Raw genomic sequence first — 17,279 nt, 5'->3', positions numbered from 1 at the left:
AGTTTTAATATTTTATTTCTCACGGCACAATTATTTTGCTCCCAATGTAACTATCACTAGACGTCACATCCCTATTATGTTACCTAGCATCTTCTCTACTCTTCTGATGAGAAGCATTAGACTTTGAAATACCATGGTATAAAGAGTTCTTACTTATCCTACACCCTTAATTGATGTATCATCCTTATTGAATAAATCTATATACATTAGTATATATTTTTATATTGTCATTTTCTTACTTTATTGATACTCTCTCTCTCTCTCTTATATATATATATATATATATATATATATATATACATATACATACATACACTATCACTTATTCATGCTCCCAGGAAACACTGGATAACCCTGTTAATTTTAAAAGTGGTGAATTTCAAGCATCAAGTCTACTCCAATGTTATTATTGAAGTAGAGATTAATTCCGTTTACAATTCACAAGTTTTTCTAATGTTGAACAATCTCCTAACAAAGAGACTACACAACAAAGCAACAACCAATGTGTAACTATAACAAAAAAACATCAACCTATCATTCTAATTAATAGCTGTCCAATTATTAAACATTGAAACATAAAAACTATCTGTCACCATGAACTGCTGACCTGCACAATTACCGTTCTCTAAAAATATATAAATGATTGATTTTTTTTATTTTCTAAATTTATAGACCTATCTTGACTGACAAACTGGGTTGAGGGGTGTTATTTTGTCCGATTAGCTTGAGGAAGTTTCACTTGTCATTTCTTACTTACAAATCCCTGATGCTCATTGTGGATAAACAATTAGGGTTTTTATAGAAATCGCTCCAGACAAGGTATGATGCCATTTTATGTAAGGAGCTAACAAGAATAAAAGTTTATTATTACAATGACAGGAGACGAAAAGCTATCATCATCATCAGTGAATCTGCCATTTAACGACCATGGCTCACCAATGCGGACAGCTATCCATAGCCCGAAACAGCTCAACTTTTGACGATAATCCCGTCCAATCAATCAAGTTGTCCATCAAAGTGCATCTTGGTTAACCTTGTTTTTTTGATCCTGGCATTCTACTAGTCAATACCAGATGTTCTATGACTCTTTGAAAAGCTGTATAGGTAGGAGGAAAACGGTCAGCAGGAAAGAATTTCCACAAACCTGCAGTGCTAGGAAAGAACCTATTGGAATAGGAAGCTGTATTATAATGAATTGATGGAGACCACTAGACCAACGAGTTAAACAAACTGGAACAAAGGAAGCAGGACATAAATCAGACACTTCTGAAGAACATTCACGGGCAATATGAACTGGAACAAATACATTGAGGCCATTGTGAAGACTGCTGCAAGGAAGGTGGGTTCTCTCTATTGAGCTAAAAGACTAGTCACACCTGAGAGTATCATGTACCTCCACAAGGCCAATATTCGACCATGCATGGAGTATTGTTGACACATCTGGGATGGATAAGATCCAAAAAAGTCTTCAATCTAATAGGTCCCACTTTGTCAACTAAGCTCCAATCTCTGTCCCATCACTGCACTGTTGCATCTTTATGCCTGTTTTACAAATATTTCAATGGAATGTGCTCTGATGAACTCATTGCACTTGTGACCCCTCGACGTACATATCCCTGACAAACCCACTTAGCAACAAAATCCCTTCACTGTTGAGGTCCCTAAATGCCAGAAAGATTTCTACTCTAGTAGTTTCTTCCCTTAAACAGCTAGACTTTGGAATTCCCTTCCTGCTACCTGCTTCCCTGACTGTACTGATATGCAGAAGTTTAAATGTAATGTACCTATTTACTATGCCTCCCCACGGGACAGAGTTAGACACCAGGGTCGTTTTTTAACGCGGAGAAAAGGTACAAAAATAAAAATTGTCTCAGTCGTGAAGGATTTCTCCTCCACCGAAAGAGAACAAGAAATAGAAGTGCAATTTAAATGTAATGTAAACCAACATCTTGTTAATCTTTCCTAAGCATGGTCCTAAATAGTAGCCCGTTACATCCAAGTGACGATATGCCTTGTTTGGGGTGAAGGTGAGTGAAAAAAAAAAAAAAGCCTCCAAAACATGCGTTATAAATAATGGCATTTACAGAAGACTGAGACTAGCAACATCATATCTGTGAGAGAGGTTGTAGAGAAGAAAGAATAAGAGCCAAATCAAATTACAGATAGGTTTCTGCAATTTATCAAGAACCTTCAAACGGGACAGAGATTCACCAGGCCACACATTACAACAGTACTCCATGCATGGCCTGATAGTAGATTTTTAGAGAATAGCCTCACGTGTGAGAAAGTATTTACAGCAATAGAGAAAACTGATTTTATGAGAATCAGAAAGAGCAATGGATTTAATATATGAATTGCAAAAAAGATTTGACGAGAAGGGAAAGACCAAGAAGTTTTAGAGATGATTTCTCATTGAGAACAGAGCCATCCATAAGAATCTCAAGAAGCAAAGGGACACACCTACGATTGAAAGACACAAGCTCAATCTCAACAGGATTAACCGAATCCAAATCAAGTTCGAGATCAGCTGCGTTATTTCAACTGATCTGACGAAGACTGGAGAGAAGCAATACCAGAATAGAAGGTGGTATCAATCAGCATAAATGTTTGTAAGAAGACGCATTAGCTTTCAAATTGGCTTACTATTTATTTACTCTTGGTTTGCTTTGGTTGTTTCATGGCATATCAACCCTTTTGGATTATTTAATGTATAATCCAGTCATTTTGATAAATGTTTTTAAGCTTCAAGTTGTTGATATCGTCAAATAACCAATTTATCCGTAGTCACAACTTTTCACCCTATTTTCAAGGAGGGGGTACTTATTAGTGAGGGGTGGAATAGGAATGGTTATGAGTAGGTTGGTGCAGATTTTATATGATGGGGCTTGACGTGACCAGTTGATTGATTCAATTAGACTTTTCATTTAGCCCAGGTCAAAGTGAAGTGTTGCAGCGTGCATATCCACTTTTCCAGGTTATCGACTGCGCATCCATCAGGATCTCGTCTTTTAAGGCCAACAGGTTGCTAGCCATGGTAAACTGTTGGCCACATTGGGAGAGAAAAAAAGAGAAGGGAAAGAATAAAATACAGAAGAAAATTGTTCTTTTTGCAGAACATGATTGAGTTTTGCAAAAAGAAAGAAGAAAAAATAGCCTCTATGTTTGGTGCATTTTAGGTTAGGAAGCTGGCAAAATAAAAATTTTGGGCATAGTTACATAGTTGGGCATAAACTCTTAAAATATTGCTGCATTTTGATAAGAATTTTTTTTATTTAATCTTAATTTTTTTTTTTTTTTTTTTACACAACACAAAGTGTCTACAGTAGTACACAATGCTTATTATTATGAACTTCATAAACATTATTTTCAAAGCTTTGTGTATCTAAAACCTCCAATATAGTTATCGTTTTGTGTTGCCATAGTTTTAAGCAAAAACATGACAGCATCTGCAATGTAGACAATAAAACTTTAAAGTGAAAAAATTGTTTAAAAAACTACTTGTTTGTTATCAAAATGCATAGATTCCAAAAGATTCAAATTTAAAAAAACTGTCTACAAAAATATTGGATTCTTTAGAAAAGCTTTTTCAGGGAGAGAGAAATTAGTGTAGAGCAATAAAAACAGAAACAAAAAAAAACGACTTCTATTCTGAAAGTCATTCAAAAGGTCATAAGTAATTTATGCAATCTCTAACTTTAAATGTATTGACCTCTTGGATATGACTTTATCACATATCCGGTGATAATTTTAGGAGTTCAGGGGGGATGGAGAGGGTGTAACCCTTTAATTGCCATTATTACCAGGTTTCTTTGGATCCAGAGTAGTAACACCTATCAGTGTTTCAGCTATGAATGAATTAAGAGGGAGAGAAGGGAAATATATTTCACACACTAACAATAAAAATGTAGATGTCCATTTTTAAAATCGTGCATGTAAAAATATGGATAATTAGCACAAAAATTGCAATGTATCTCTGGCAAGCTATGATCGACTTTTGCAAACTGATTTCAAAGAAAAAGAACAAATAATTGAAACAAAACACTGCCATGAATAATCTTTTAAACTATATCTCTATTACAGAAAAGTCACTTTGTGTGTGCGAGTTCCTTCCTCATATGTTCCGAAACAGCTGAGCCTATCTTTTGCAAATTTCACACAAAAGTAATTTATATTTCTGCCAGTGTTCTTATATATACTTTGTACAGAAATTCATCTGATAAGTATCCAAAATCAAAAAAAATTTGATCTTAAAAATAGTTTTTCTCTCTTATACATAAAAAAAAAAAAAGAATTTTTACAGGGGAATATTTTATGTTACACCGGCTAAGGGAAATAAAATCTCAGCAAATCATTTCTTAAAAAAAAACAAAAAAAAAAAAAAAAAAAAAAACATATATTGTCATCTGGAGGTATAACTCAGTGGTAGAGCATTCGACTACAGATCGAATGATCCCCTGTTCAAGCCCGGGTGTACCTCACCATTTCATTTCAATGTTTTCTTATGAGTTCAATTGATCATAAAAGAAAAAGAACCATTTAAAATTGCTGCAAATCATTTCTTCGTTTGCATATTTTAAAATTAACATTAATCACAAGTAACTTTTCCAGGTCATCCATTGTCAAGCCCAAATATCAGCTGACATGATATTGTAAACAAACACAGACGGAATTTGATGAATGACATTATTATTATTAATTTTTTTTTTTTTTGCGAATTAGTTCACCGGGCAAATTATTCCTCGTAATATATAATAATCAATAGGGAATTCATTATATATTGACAGACGCCACACTAGACAATCTAAAAATCACCCCTTCTCAGGTGCATGCTATCATAAGAAATCTTGACACTGCAAAAGCATTTGGACCTGATCCCATCCCAGCTGTGCTATTATAAAAAAGTGCTCCGCAGAAGTAGCTCCAGTTCTCTCCAAACTTTACAACAAATGCCTTAATGAATCTTGCTTTCCTGCCTGCTGGAAAACTGCTTCTGTATTACCAGTGTTCAAGAATCCTAGCGAAAGAACTGACCCAGCAAATTATTGCCCCATTAGCCTCCTCCCACTTTTCGCCAAAATATTTGAGACAATAATTAACCAAGCTCTAGTCCATCACCTTACAGATGCTAAACTTCTGACTGACCAACAATATGGATTTAGACAAGCTCGTTTAACAGCAGACATCCTAACTGTAATCTCAGAACGTATATACCAGTCACTGGATAAAGCGGGGGAGGGTAGAGCGGTAGCTCTAGATATATCTAAGGCTTTTGACAGGGTATGGCATGAAGGTCTTCTCAGAAAAATCAGATCATATGGTATCACTGGTAGAATACATAACATAATTAAATCCTTCTTAGATAGGAGAAAAATCCAGGTTGTCCTCGACGGTCATACATCTAAACAATACGATGTAAATGCGGGAGTGCCTCAGGGGTCTATCCTGGGACCTCTGTTATTCCTAATATTCATAAATTACCTCCCTGACAAAATTACCTGTGAGATGGGTATATATGTTGACGACACCACACTCTATAACAGACACGACAGGAAAACAAATGAACACATATCTAAAGAAATGGCCGAAGCACTAGAGGATGACCTCCGATCTGTAGTGGAATGGGGACATAAATGGATGGTCACATTCAATGCTGCCAAGACTAAACTCGCTTCCTTCAATAATTACAAGAAACCTTCTCTACCACCAATTGCAATGGCCAATGACTCTTTATCTGAAAGTACATCCTTCAAACTCCTCAGCCTAACGCTCTCAGGAAACATGAGTTGGAACAATTACATCAAGAGTATCGCCAGGACCGCTGCGAAGGTGGGTTCTCTCTACCACGCTAGAAAGATACTAACGCCCGAAAGTATCCTATACTTCTATAAGGCCATCATTCGCCCATGTATGGAGTATTTTTGTCATATTTGGACTGGTGCATCTACCACTAGTCTCTCGCTCTTAGACAAGGTTCAAAAGAGAGTCGCCAATCTGATAGGTCTTGAACTGTCATCTAAACTTCAGCCTCTGTCCCATCGATGAAATGTTGCATCCCTCTGCCTGTTCTACAAGTACTTTAACGGTGAATGCTCTGATGAACTGCAAGCACTTGTGCCCCCTCGACGTAAATACCCCTCCGACAAACCAGACAAGTAACTAAATCCCACCCCTTCACAGTAGAGATCCCTAGATGTAAGAGAGCCTTCTACTCCAATAGTTTCTTCCCCAGGACAGCTAGATTTTGGAATTCCCTGCCAGGTCCCTGCTTCCCCAACTGTACTGACATGCAGAAGTTCAAGTGCAACGTGAACCAACTCCCTACACAGTACCCCTGATGCCTCTGTCCCTGATAGTAGCCCCCTACAACAAAGTGGCAATGTGCCTTGTTTGGGGTGAAAATGTAATAAAAAATAAAATAAATAAATAAAAAAATAAAAAATACATATGCAATTTGCATAAATTAAAATATAATATTTAAGTGTAGCGGTCAGCCATTTGAATCATGTTTCTGAATTTTTTGAGATGAGGATTGATTATTTATATTATTTGGATTCTTCGGACTACTATTCTCATCTTGAGTGTGATTTTCACATTTTTTCCGATCTAACCTCCGACCTTCTTCAGGTATATTTTGTAAAACTCTGGAATCTTTCTGTTGAACTTGGGAATCTGCACAGAATTTCAAGCAAATCCCTTTCTTTAGGACTTCTACCCAGTCATAGCTGACGGAATGAGAGCATGCTACCCAGGGAAGCGAATAAAGCGTTCCGTTCGAAATTTCAGGAAGATTCCAGAGTTCAACAATATACACCTGAAGGTGAGAGGTTAGATACGCTGAGAATGTCATGAAAATAACACTCAAAATATGGGTAGTAGATAGGAACAAAAATAAAAATTGACTCATTTCAAAATGAGTGTTTCTGTTTAAAGCACAACTGAATTATGATATTTGAGTTTTCATTTTAAACTTTTATTCAAGCCATCTATATATATATATAAAAGCGAAAATATATGTATGTATGTTTGTGTGTCTGCTAAAAACTTCTGACCAACGGAACAAAAATTCACAAACAAACATATGAAAGCCCCACCCTCCGGACGACAAATATCGAAAAATTGGCCCAAAAGGACCATCAGAAGTGCGTCAACTGATCGATTTTCTGCAAAAAAAAAAGTGACATTTTAATGTTAAACATTACATATTTTTAAATCGATTTATAACTGCCCCCAAAAATATGGGCGCCAACTCTTCTACATAAAGTATACACGGGGCCGTTTATTTTGGGTCAACTTGTATTTAAAACCCGCTGAGTCATATCACGTGATCTTGACGTCAGCAAGCTGGAATGGCAGTCTGAATTTAAAAAACATTGTTGTTATCGGTAAAAAAAAATTTAACCCTCACACAAGCTAAACTATGAACTTCTACGCTATGACAACGTTACCAAAGTTATTAGCACGTTGAAAATAGTTAGATACGATAGTTAAACGAAAAATAACAAGCCAAAAATGTGAAGTAAAAAAAAATACGCTTACAAAAAATATTAACGATCAAAGTTTTTACAAAAAAAACAGCCAGACGCCATTTTCTTTTTTAGTAACACTCTTTAGAGTAAGGAAGACGAAGTGAGAGAGAGAGAGAGAAAGAGAGACACACACATACACAAATGCAAACAGAGAGAGAGAGACAGAAAGAGAGAGAGAGACAGATAGAGAGAGATGTCTAGACAGGAAACAAAATATGTAATTTAATAAACGCTAATGTGAAGTAAAACAAAAAAAATAAAATACTGCTACATCATCTCCTAACGCTCCCGCGATGACCTCATTTAGTGGCTATCTGTCAATCAAACCTCTTTCACTCGCTTTATAAGCCTTATTTTAACACTATAATCAATTCCTCTTACTCTTGGCCTAGACGGTTAAGTGGTTGGAGTTTGTTTCACCTCCGCGTCAAGGCTCCCGGGTTCAATCCAGCCTCACGACCAAAACTATTTTTTTTTTCTTTTACATCTTTAGACACACGGGCAATGTTTTTTGTTTTTTTTTACTTCGCATATTCTTTAGTTTACCCCCCCCCCCCATACACACAGCGGTTCGTTTTTTTTTCGCTGTTTTTTTTTTTGGTCTTTCCAATATTTTAACATCGTTTCAGGGTTATTACTTATCCCCCTCCCCATACACACACCTACAAACACCCGGGCAATGCTGGGTACCCCCCCCCCCGCTAGTTATATATAAAAATTATTTTATAAAATCAACAGTAGGTTCTCTACAGTGCAATGTAGACAACAATATATTGTGAACTAAGTTACTGCGGGGATTGAATAGATTTACACTATTTCACTGCCTTCAGTAGTGTTTCCTTACATGATGCACATAGTGAAGTGACTTATCACGTCACGGAGGAATCTTTTTAGCAGACATTTGAAATAACAAAGTTTTTAAAAAAATGTGGTTCATTTTTTTTTTTTTTTTGTTTTTTACATAGTTTTTAATACTTTTTAATGGATCTACAAATGTTTTCACGAGTTTACAAAAACATTTTTATGTTTTCCGTTCTTTTTTTTTGGGGGGGGGCGATATTCAATTATAGAACTTGTGTAGTTTAACAAGTGCTTCTGCAGTTTAATTAACCGTTTTTTCGTAAGTAAGGCACCAACATTTACTGAGTAAGATACCAACCCCACACCTCAACCGCCCCTCTCCCCCATGTAAGCAGAATTTTTGTGAAATGTTAAATGGTATTTTACTCCATAAATGTTGGTGCTTTACTTATGGAAAAATGGTTAATTAAACTGTAGAAGCACCTGTTAAACTACACAAGTTCTACCCCCTCCCCCCAAAAAAGAAGAAAAAACACAAAAAATGTTTTTGTAAACCGCTCATGAAAACTTAATTTTTAGAGCAATTAAAAAGCATTAAAAACTACGTAACACACACACAAAAAAAAAAAGAAAAAAAAAGAAAACACATTTTTTTTTTTTTGGATGAAAAATATTTGTCATTTAAAATGTCCATCATGTATTCATGCGCCTTGTGAAACGTAAATTAACTACATGTATCCGCACATTTCAGTAAGAAACCGATTGTGCGTAGCGTAAACAAAAGCAGTGAAATGGGGCAAAGTAGTCCCAGGTTCCAGGGATTCATACCATGCAAACAAATTTGCGACAGGTTTAATTATCAAATTCGTTGTCAGTGACCTTGAATACCCCTGGAAACCAAATTAGAGTGGTCAGTGTTCTGTTGTAGCATAAGGCAATATTTAACAAGATTCCTCCGTGATGTGATAAGTCACCTGTTAAACTACACAAGTTCTATAATTGAATACCCCCCTCCCCAAAAAGAAAAAAACGGAAAAAGCCTGGGAGAGTGGACCTAGAACTGCAGAGAACTTAACTACTGCAAAATCAACAGGGACTGGATTACTACAAGAATGGTCTAATCTCTCTCTTAGCTATTTTCTTGAATTCTATGAGATCAATTTGGTGTGTGGGATTTTGAAGTGGTGAAAGTGTATTTTTTTTCAGCTAAAAAATACATTAAACAAGTTATAAATAAAATAATTACTTTTGAGTTTTTTGTCACAAACCCATATCATAACAATGGTCATGGCTCTGCACACCATCCCTGACACTTCGGCAAAATTATTGTTATTTAGTTGCTAAATTGCATGGGTTTGCCCATCTACTCATTTGCATGTTCTCTTCAACGTTTCAGTGTTCACATTTTTCTCCTCATAAAGTCGATCCTGAATTAACGAGTGCCATGTATTTATCAGTTAAAAAATAAAATAAATGGTTATATACCCTTAAAACACTATCGGGTCTGGAAGTAGATGATCATTTTACATAAAGTCTAAAACATTTTTTGTTGTTTTCTCGTCTTTTATTTTTTTTTTTTACTGTTAACTTTTTCAGGCTGTGTACATGTAATCGCCTAAAAATGTAGAATCTTATGTAGGGAGGAGTGGTGGCTGCATAGATTGCAGGAGTTCAATTTTATCATTTTCTTCTTTAATCTAAGTTAGAAATAACCTTTTTAATTAGTGATTTAATTTAAAATCACTTTTGAATTTCGGCTGTACACGAAGAAAAAATACCAACCGTTTTAATCCATTAACACATAAAAACTAAAAGAAACAAACAAAAAAAAAATGGTCGATGCGGAGTTTACATTGAAAGTGATTTTAAAACCTTTAAACTACCGGCGACCTGTACAAGAGTGACCACTCCCTAAAAATGCGTGTTTTACACTTTTTTCTTTTTTAAATTTTTTCCGACGATTATCATAGATTACAGACTTAAGTATCATATGAGCAGAAAAAAAAAAGAAAAGTTAATGACTTTTAAAAAGGGGGTTCACTTTCTCATTAAAACGTTCTATGTGGTCTGCCAAATAATTGTGAAGAACGACGCGCATGAACCCGTGATGTCAGACTTGTGTTAACTACACAAAGTATGGAAAAGCAGAAGCGACTTAATGATTTTTTAAAACCTTTGTTTATCTTCTTCAAACTGCAATTAATAATTAATCTTTGTTATAATTTTATTAGGTTTTAAGATTTTCACAGTTTAACGATTAATAATATTATAAACATTTGTATATTAAATGTGAAATACGATTTTACTAAAATGTTCATTTGGTTAATTACAGGTTTCCATACTTTTATTTGGTAAAAAGATACAAACAAGATATGACAGTGATCTACAAAATGTTTATTATTTGTGCAATAATATTTTTCAATCGGTTTTAATCTGGCAATAAAATAGCTGATAAAAGTCATGTTTATATTATAACTTAATATTTAAAAAAAATTTAAACACAATTAATTAAAAATCTATGTTGAAACAGAACATTTTTAAATAATGGAATTTTAATCATTTTAATCTTTTAAAAATGAATTAATTTTTAGGAAATTTCTTTTTCTTGGCAATTCAACTGATAATAGTATATATTGATTAGAAAAAATGCTATTTATTTATTAAAAAATCCCATTAAATTTATATCTATTTTTAACTGTAACTTCAAGATAAGTTTTTGTTCAATACGTGTATTTAAACTTTTAAAAAATAAATGTTTTCCTTATTTGAACTCTTATGTTTCATAATAGAAATTTCGATCGATTTAAATATATTTTGTTCGAATTTCGAAAAAATAAATGGGGGGGGGGGTCATGCACTAAAAATATTTCTCCTCATATATATTACGGAAACTGCATTTTATATGTAACTAGCGAGGGGTGTTTTTCGGGGTATGCGAAAAAAACCCGAAGCGTTGACGACGCGCAATTGGAAAATAGTAAAGTGTTAAAAAAAACAAACAGGTGCGCGTTTTTGATTGACGTGACGGCGATAGGTATTCAGCAGTTACAATTTTGTGCGGGACAGTTTTGAATAAATCGGTTTGTTTAGTTTTAAAAACCCGCTCCCTGTTTATTAGGAGGAGCGAAATGAAAGCTACAGTCTGATATGACGAAGTCGACATTGAACAAACTGGCTTTCGGCCTGTGGTTAGAGTAGAGTTTCGCTTTTTTTTATACCGAAAACCGAATGTAATGCGTGCCGATGCAGGAAATGTGGAATAATTAACGTTTGAAAGTCAATAAAATTAAATAGACAGGCGAGCTCCGTGGATAACTCTGAGATATTACAATTTATAGATGATATAAAAAGTTTTAAGAAGTTGTGAAGCGAGCAAGCGCTTCTCTGAAAGAAGCCTTTCGTGGACATCGAGGAAAAGCGAACATACATACACACATACATTTTTGCTTTTATATATATAGATTTAATTCTAAAATGGATAAATATCGAAAATTTCACGAAAATCTGACTATTAGTTGATTTTTGCTAGATTTATTAAACATGAGTATGTTTTCACGTTCGGAATGCTTACTACATGGGAACGTTATTTTAAAGCATCAATTATGTAAACAAGATTTTCGTCTCGCAATTTCATTATTTTCGTACGATAAAATTTTTTTTTTTTTAAATTATTTCTAGCTTATTTTGCCCTTATTTTAAATGGTACAAAAATTATACTGATAATATTAACTTGTAAAGTTACATCATGTTACATATAGGTGGGGGTGATAATTCTGTGGTGAATTTTGGAGGTACCTAACGTTCGACTTCATTGCTACCTGACTTACTGTCTATGTCTTTACCGACGTGTCACGTGATTAGAACGTTATAACAAGAAAGTTAACCTCCTTAAAAGACAAAAGAATTTTTTTTTTTTCAAAATTTTTTCTGGGTGCTTCTACAGAATTGGGACGCGATTTTGTAATCGATTGTCATAGTGCGCTAACATCGTAGCTTATCTTTTGCTACGCCGGCCATTTTTTTTCATTGGTGAACAATCTTACATACACCACCTGGCAGCAAAGAAGCGTTTTTCTCAAGTTGAACTGAGGTAAAGTAAACTTAATTTCAACTTTTTTTTCCATGAAAACAGATAGCAGAGACTTTGATTCCGAGCTGAATCAAACACATGGAATTCTTTTGGTTGTATTCGATTCGGTGGAGAATTAATTCTGTTCATTTGTTTTCTCTCTCTGAAACCGGCACGTATTGTAACAATACCTTCTCATAAATACAGCATGTTGGCGGCCAACCCAGAAGTTCGGCCGAGTGCTAGCCTCGCCCAGGGGAGTAGGAGGGAGTAGGAGGAGGCTCCTGAACAACGACTGATGCTACCAGTCACGTTGAACGATTCAACCAGCGCCGAAGGATTCCAGCAGCAGCAGTTCAAACAGCCCTTATCAGGGCTAATAAGTTTTTTCACAAATGTGATTCACTACTGCTTGCTTCCTGAGACCCACCAGCAATGAACTTCACTTCCAGTCTCAAGCGCTTCCAGTGGCTTCCTGCTCGTTTCTGCAGCCTTTGCAGCCCTTGGTGCCTCCAGTTCATTCCAGCTCACTCCTGCAGCCTTCCAGCCCTTGGTGCCTCCTGCAGCCTCGCCTGCCACCTTGCTCCTCTGGCCTGCAACCTCGCTTGCTCCTCCAACCTTGCTCGCACCTGGTTCCCTACCGATCGTCTATTCCTAAACACTGATCCTCCGTTCTCAGTGTCGTCCATTCCTAAACACTGATACCCAGTTCTTAGTGTTGTCCGTTCCTTAACACTGATCCCCGAGTTCTCAGTGTCCACCATCCATTCCAGATAGCCCTGACGTCCAGCTGATCATTCCAGACCCAGTGAGCAACTCTGAACGACGCTACGTCTGGAGTACCTGTTCCAGACCTCCAGACCTTAGCCTCCAATGACGTGCGACCTTCCAGGCGACTAGCATTCACATCAAACGATTTTTTGCTTCCTTTAAAAAAAGGAAAGGCGAACCCTCATCTTTAACCAAACAACCTGTGCCTGTCATTCTTCTTTGCCTGTGTCTACCTTGTTGGTTGTTAGGTCGATTGTCCCCGAACGACCGGCCCCGCAACACGATAACTGGGGTTTTCAGACAAAAAAAAACAAAAAAAAAAAACACTGGTTTCAACTGATTTTTTAAAAAATTCTAATAAGTTAAAATGGTAGCTTCCAAATTATGCAGCCGAAATTACCTGCATATTACCGAATGATTAAAAAACAAACAAAAAACAACTTTAATCGTGTTAGCAGGTGAAAATTTTCAGCCATCTTGTTTAAATCGAAACAGAAAATAACCTCCCTTTTGAACTGTGTTTTACGATCGTTTTCTTTAAATTCTATTTTTATTTTCTTTAATAAATAATTTTCCACCTTCTCGATTTTTGTAATCTTTTGAGGAATATACGAGTAGATACCATTGTTTTTATGTGAAATTCAGTGTTACGATTTCCAAAATTTCGTCTCAATAGTGTAGAAGCGCCTTTTTCTGCTAATATGATACTTAAGTCTGTAATCTATGATAGTTGTCGGAGAAAAAAAAAACAAAAAAAAACAAAACAAAAAAAACTGTAAAACGCGCAAGGGGTGGGCATTCTCGTACAGGTCCACCAAATTAATAATATAATTACTATTTAATTACCTCGCTTGAAATAAAGTTTAGTGGCTAAAAGTCAAATACTACTGTAGTTCATTTATTCTCCTAAATTTTAATTTTCACACGCTCCTCTCCTTTGCTGTAGTATCAAAGCCGATTTAAAAAAGAATTTTTTTTATATATAAGTCTTTAATATTTCAGAAATCAATAAATTTCGGGATTACCTTACTCAAATTGTACCGTAACGGAGCGTGGATTGGATTACAGAGATATATTTGTTTATAAACCTTTTTTTTTTTTTTTTTTTTTTTTTTTGTTTTTTGAACCATGGTTTTTTGTTTGTTTGTTTGTTTTTTTAAGTTAGAAGCTGGAAGACAACAATGATGTTTTTTTTTGTAAACGCAAAATTAAACACTATCATTTATTCGTTAATTGCGATTTGAAAATGTACAGTAGTAGTCGTCATAGTTGTTGAAATAAAAATAGAGTCGCGTGCGTGTCGTTCATGTCGAACGCCTTATTCGATCATGTGGTCACGTGGTAGTTAGCGAAAAAAGCACATTTATTTCCCCGTGTTGTGCGAAATGACACCAAGCGATTTAACAGATTTAATGCACTATAAAATATTATTCAATTTTGGAAAATATTTTAATTATCGATGAAGCAGAAAAGTTTAAGATTATAGCACATATATCTTTTTGAAGAGAGTTGTTTCAATATTTTGGTATGTGTTCAGCTGAATTTGATAAGTTCAATAACATTTCCGTTTTCATCGGCAACACCAACTCTAAATCCAAAGTAGTGATCAAAAATGCCGGAATCAGGGACGAATATTTAAATTAGGTTTCGTTTCTTAATGCGGTCGGTAAGATTTCGAATTTATTTAAAGATCGCACAAAAACTATGAACTTGTCCGAAAGTAAGACGTTTTTTTTTTTGTTTTTTTTTTTTTGAACACCGGCCAAGGTCCATTTCATAAGACTATTTACAGAATAAAATATACTTGTAAATAATGGGGATTTGCTTAAAACACCAGTACAGAGTATCGACAGAGAATCTCAAATCGGTCCCGGAAATAGTCAAAAGAGTTTAAGATTTTAAAGCCACTTATTTATTTATTTATTTATTTCTAGGGACTAAAAATTATTTAAATCCTAATCCAACTCTTCGTATGTTTATTGTCGTCTGCCCCCCACCCCACCCCGCAGTTCTTAAATTGTAAACTGGTTCGGCCATTTCCCGGACTGACTACGTAGGTACTGAGTACCAAATGCGAAAGCGATTCTAAAGCCTTTAAACTGGCGAATAATAAGTATTTTCTGATTAAAATTTTAGGTCAAATTATTAGGCGATGTGTGCTTTTTCTTCGCCTTAAACATTACTTAGGCGACGTTACTCTAGAAAAGATGGTCGGTTACTATAGATTAGGAAGAACTTAACAAAATTAATTTTAGTATAAAGCGATGTCAGTCAGCGGAAAATAGCTATGTTAAACTTTAGGGTACTTCTACAGAATTTGAACCAAACTGTTTTCGTTTGTTTAACTAACCCCTAATCTAATTTTTACGTTTCGTTCGACAAAAATCGGTTTGGTTCGACTTAAGCACAAACTTTAGTCCCTTATTTGAAATAAAAACTACCTTAATCTTTATAGAATAATATTTATTAAATTAATATTAATAATAATAGTTCATAATGCTGGCAAACAAAATAATTGTAAAATGGCTTTAAATATAAACCGAGTTAACAAAAAATATTAATAAACATTTTTTTTGTTCCAATCTTTACAAAATAAGGATGTGCAAATAACTGATGAAAACAATAAATTTTAAATGATATAATCGTTACTTGGGACATTCTTAGGATTAATTTATTTGGTTACCTTGATAGCCGTATATGTTGCTCAATGCAGGCAGGATAGCCGTCTCTGCCTCTCCTTTAATTATATTTGACTTTCAACATCGGAGAGCGTATCAGAGTCGCACATGAATTATCTCCCTTGAAATTCCGTACCATGTTATATTCTGCTTTATATTACTGTACCAACACTTAATATTGTTTTTTCATATATATATATATATAAATTTTTCAAAAAATCGATTTATCCCCTCTCTTTGTACAAACACCGTATTTTGTTTTAAATTCCATACAGATTCCCAAGTTCGGCATAAAGATTCTCGAGCTTGACAATATGCACCGAAAGACGGCCAGAAGTTACATTAGCCAAAACTGTGTGAGAATAACATTCAAGATGAGAACAGTAGTCCGAACAAACCAAACAATACAAATTATCAAATATCATCACAAAAATTCCGAGATGATGATGACGATGTCTCATTATTCTCATTATTTTTATGATGATGACGATGTCTCATTATTCTCATTATTTTTAGGTATGCAGCCATATATTACAATTTATGAATTATCGAATAAAATCAAAGTTAAATAAATAATGGCCATGATTCTGACGCAAAGGATCATGGGTAGTTCTAGCATTAAATTAAACGTAGGTTCACATGAACGACAACTAAAATCACACAAGTTTATAGAATCGCTTTTGAATTGTCTGTGCCTAACCATATAATGCTTAGGCTATAACTAAATGGCCAGTGTAAGTTTTGCCACTCAGTCCGAGTAAACTAACGTCTGGATACCAAAACCTGTTGGCAGATAACCTTTACACTGTCCACCACAACAAAATATGTAAATACCTCCATTAGAAGATCATCGAACGCCAAACCTTCATTGATAACATCAAACGGAAAAGTGACAGTGTTCTATGACAGAGACATATAGGCAGGCAGTTACATAAAAGATGTAGTAAATAATGAACTAATTTACCAAAGTGTAGCTGCTGGGACTGAGAAGGCTCTTCTAACACCCAAGATAAAAAATAGTTTGGTGAATATTTATACTAGTAGAGGAAGGTTTATGTGTTATAAAAACTCTCCTCACTAGTGGAGAGTTAGTATCGTCTTGTTATTTGTAGTTAAGAGACCTGAGAAAAGGGTTGTGAAAGAAGTATTTTTTTTGCAACTTCACTTCAGGACAACTATGCACAGTGTTATCTGATTTTTTCCAATAGATAAGGTCATCAAGCCAGATATTCTAATATGGAGCAAACCTGAAAAGATTGAGCTTATTATTGATGTAATCCATTCCTAATGTCTATGGCCTTAATAGAGCTGAACAGAAAAAGATGACAAAATATTATGACCTCAATAATGATATAAAAGAACATGGTCTCTGAAAGAAATAAAGATTATACTGATTGCTGTAAGAGAAACTGGCCTAATGAAAAAAATTCTTAA

At 34.9% G+C, this 17,279-nt stretch overlaps 1 protein-coding gene across 2 annotated transcripts in view; it reads right to left on the bottom strand.

Moving 5' to 3' along the window:
- Positions 1–17,279, bottom strand: part of LOC145291520 (PAT complex subunit CCDC47-like) — a 102,531-nt gene that overhangs the window by 37,298 nt on the left and 47,954 nt on the right. The window contains exon 1 of one of the 2 annotated variants that reach the window (XM_080137505.1): positions 15,851–15,959. The exons of the other annotated variant lie outside the window; for it this stretch is intronic. The gene's annotated coding sequence lies outside the window, so the exon portion shown is untranslated. Of the gene's footprint in view, positions 1–15,850; positions 15,960–17,279 lie in introns of those variants that run through there. 2 annotated transcript variants of the gene reach the window in all.

This window comes from Euprymna scolopes, chromosome 12 (genome assembly GCF_053919585.1).
Source record: "Euprymna scolopes isolate OS-2025 chromosome 12, ASM5391958v1, whole genome shotgun sequence".
In the NCBI taxonomy this organism is placed as follows: domain Eukaryota; kingdom Metazoa; phylum Mollusca; class Cephalopoda; order Sepiida; family Sepiolidae; genus Euprymna; species Euprymna scolopes.
Note: the sequence above shows the minus strand (reverse complement) of the source record. Positions and strands in the feature narration are given on the sequence as shown.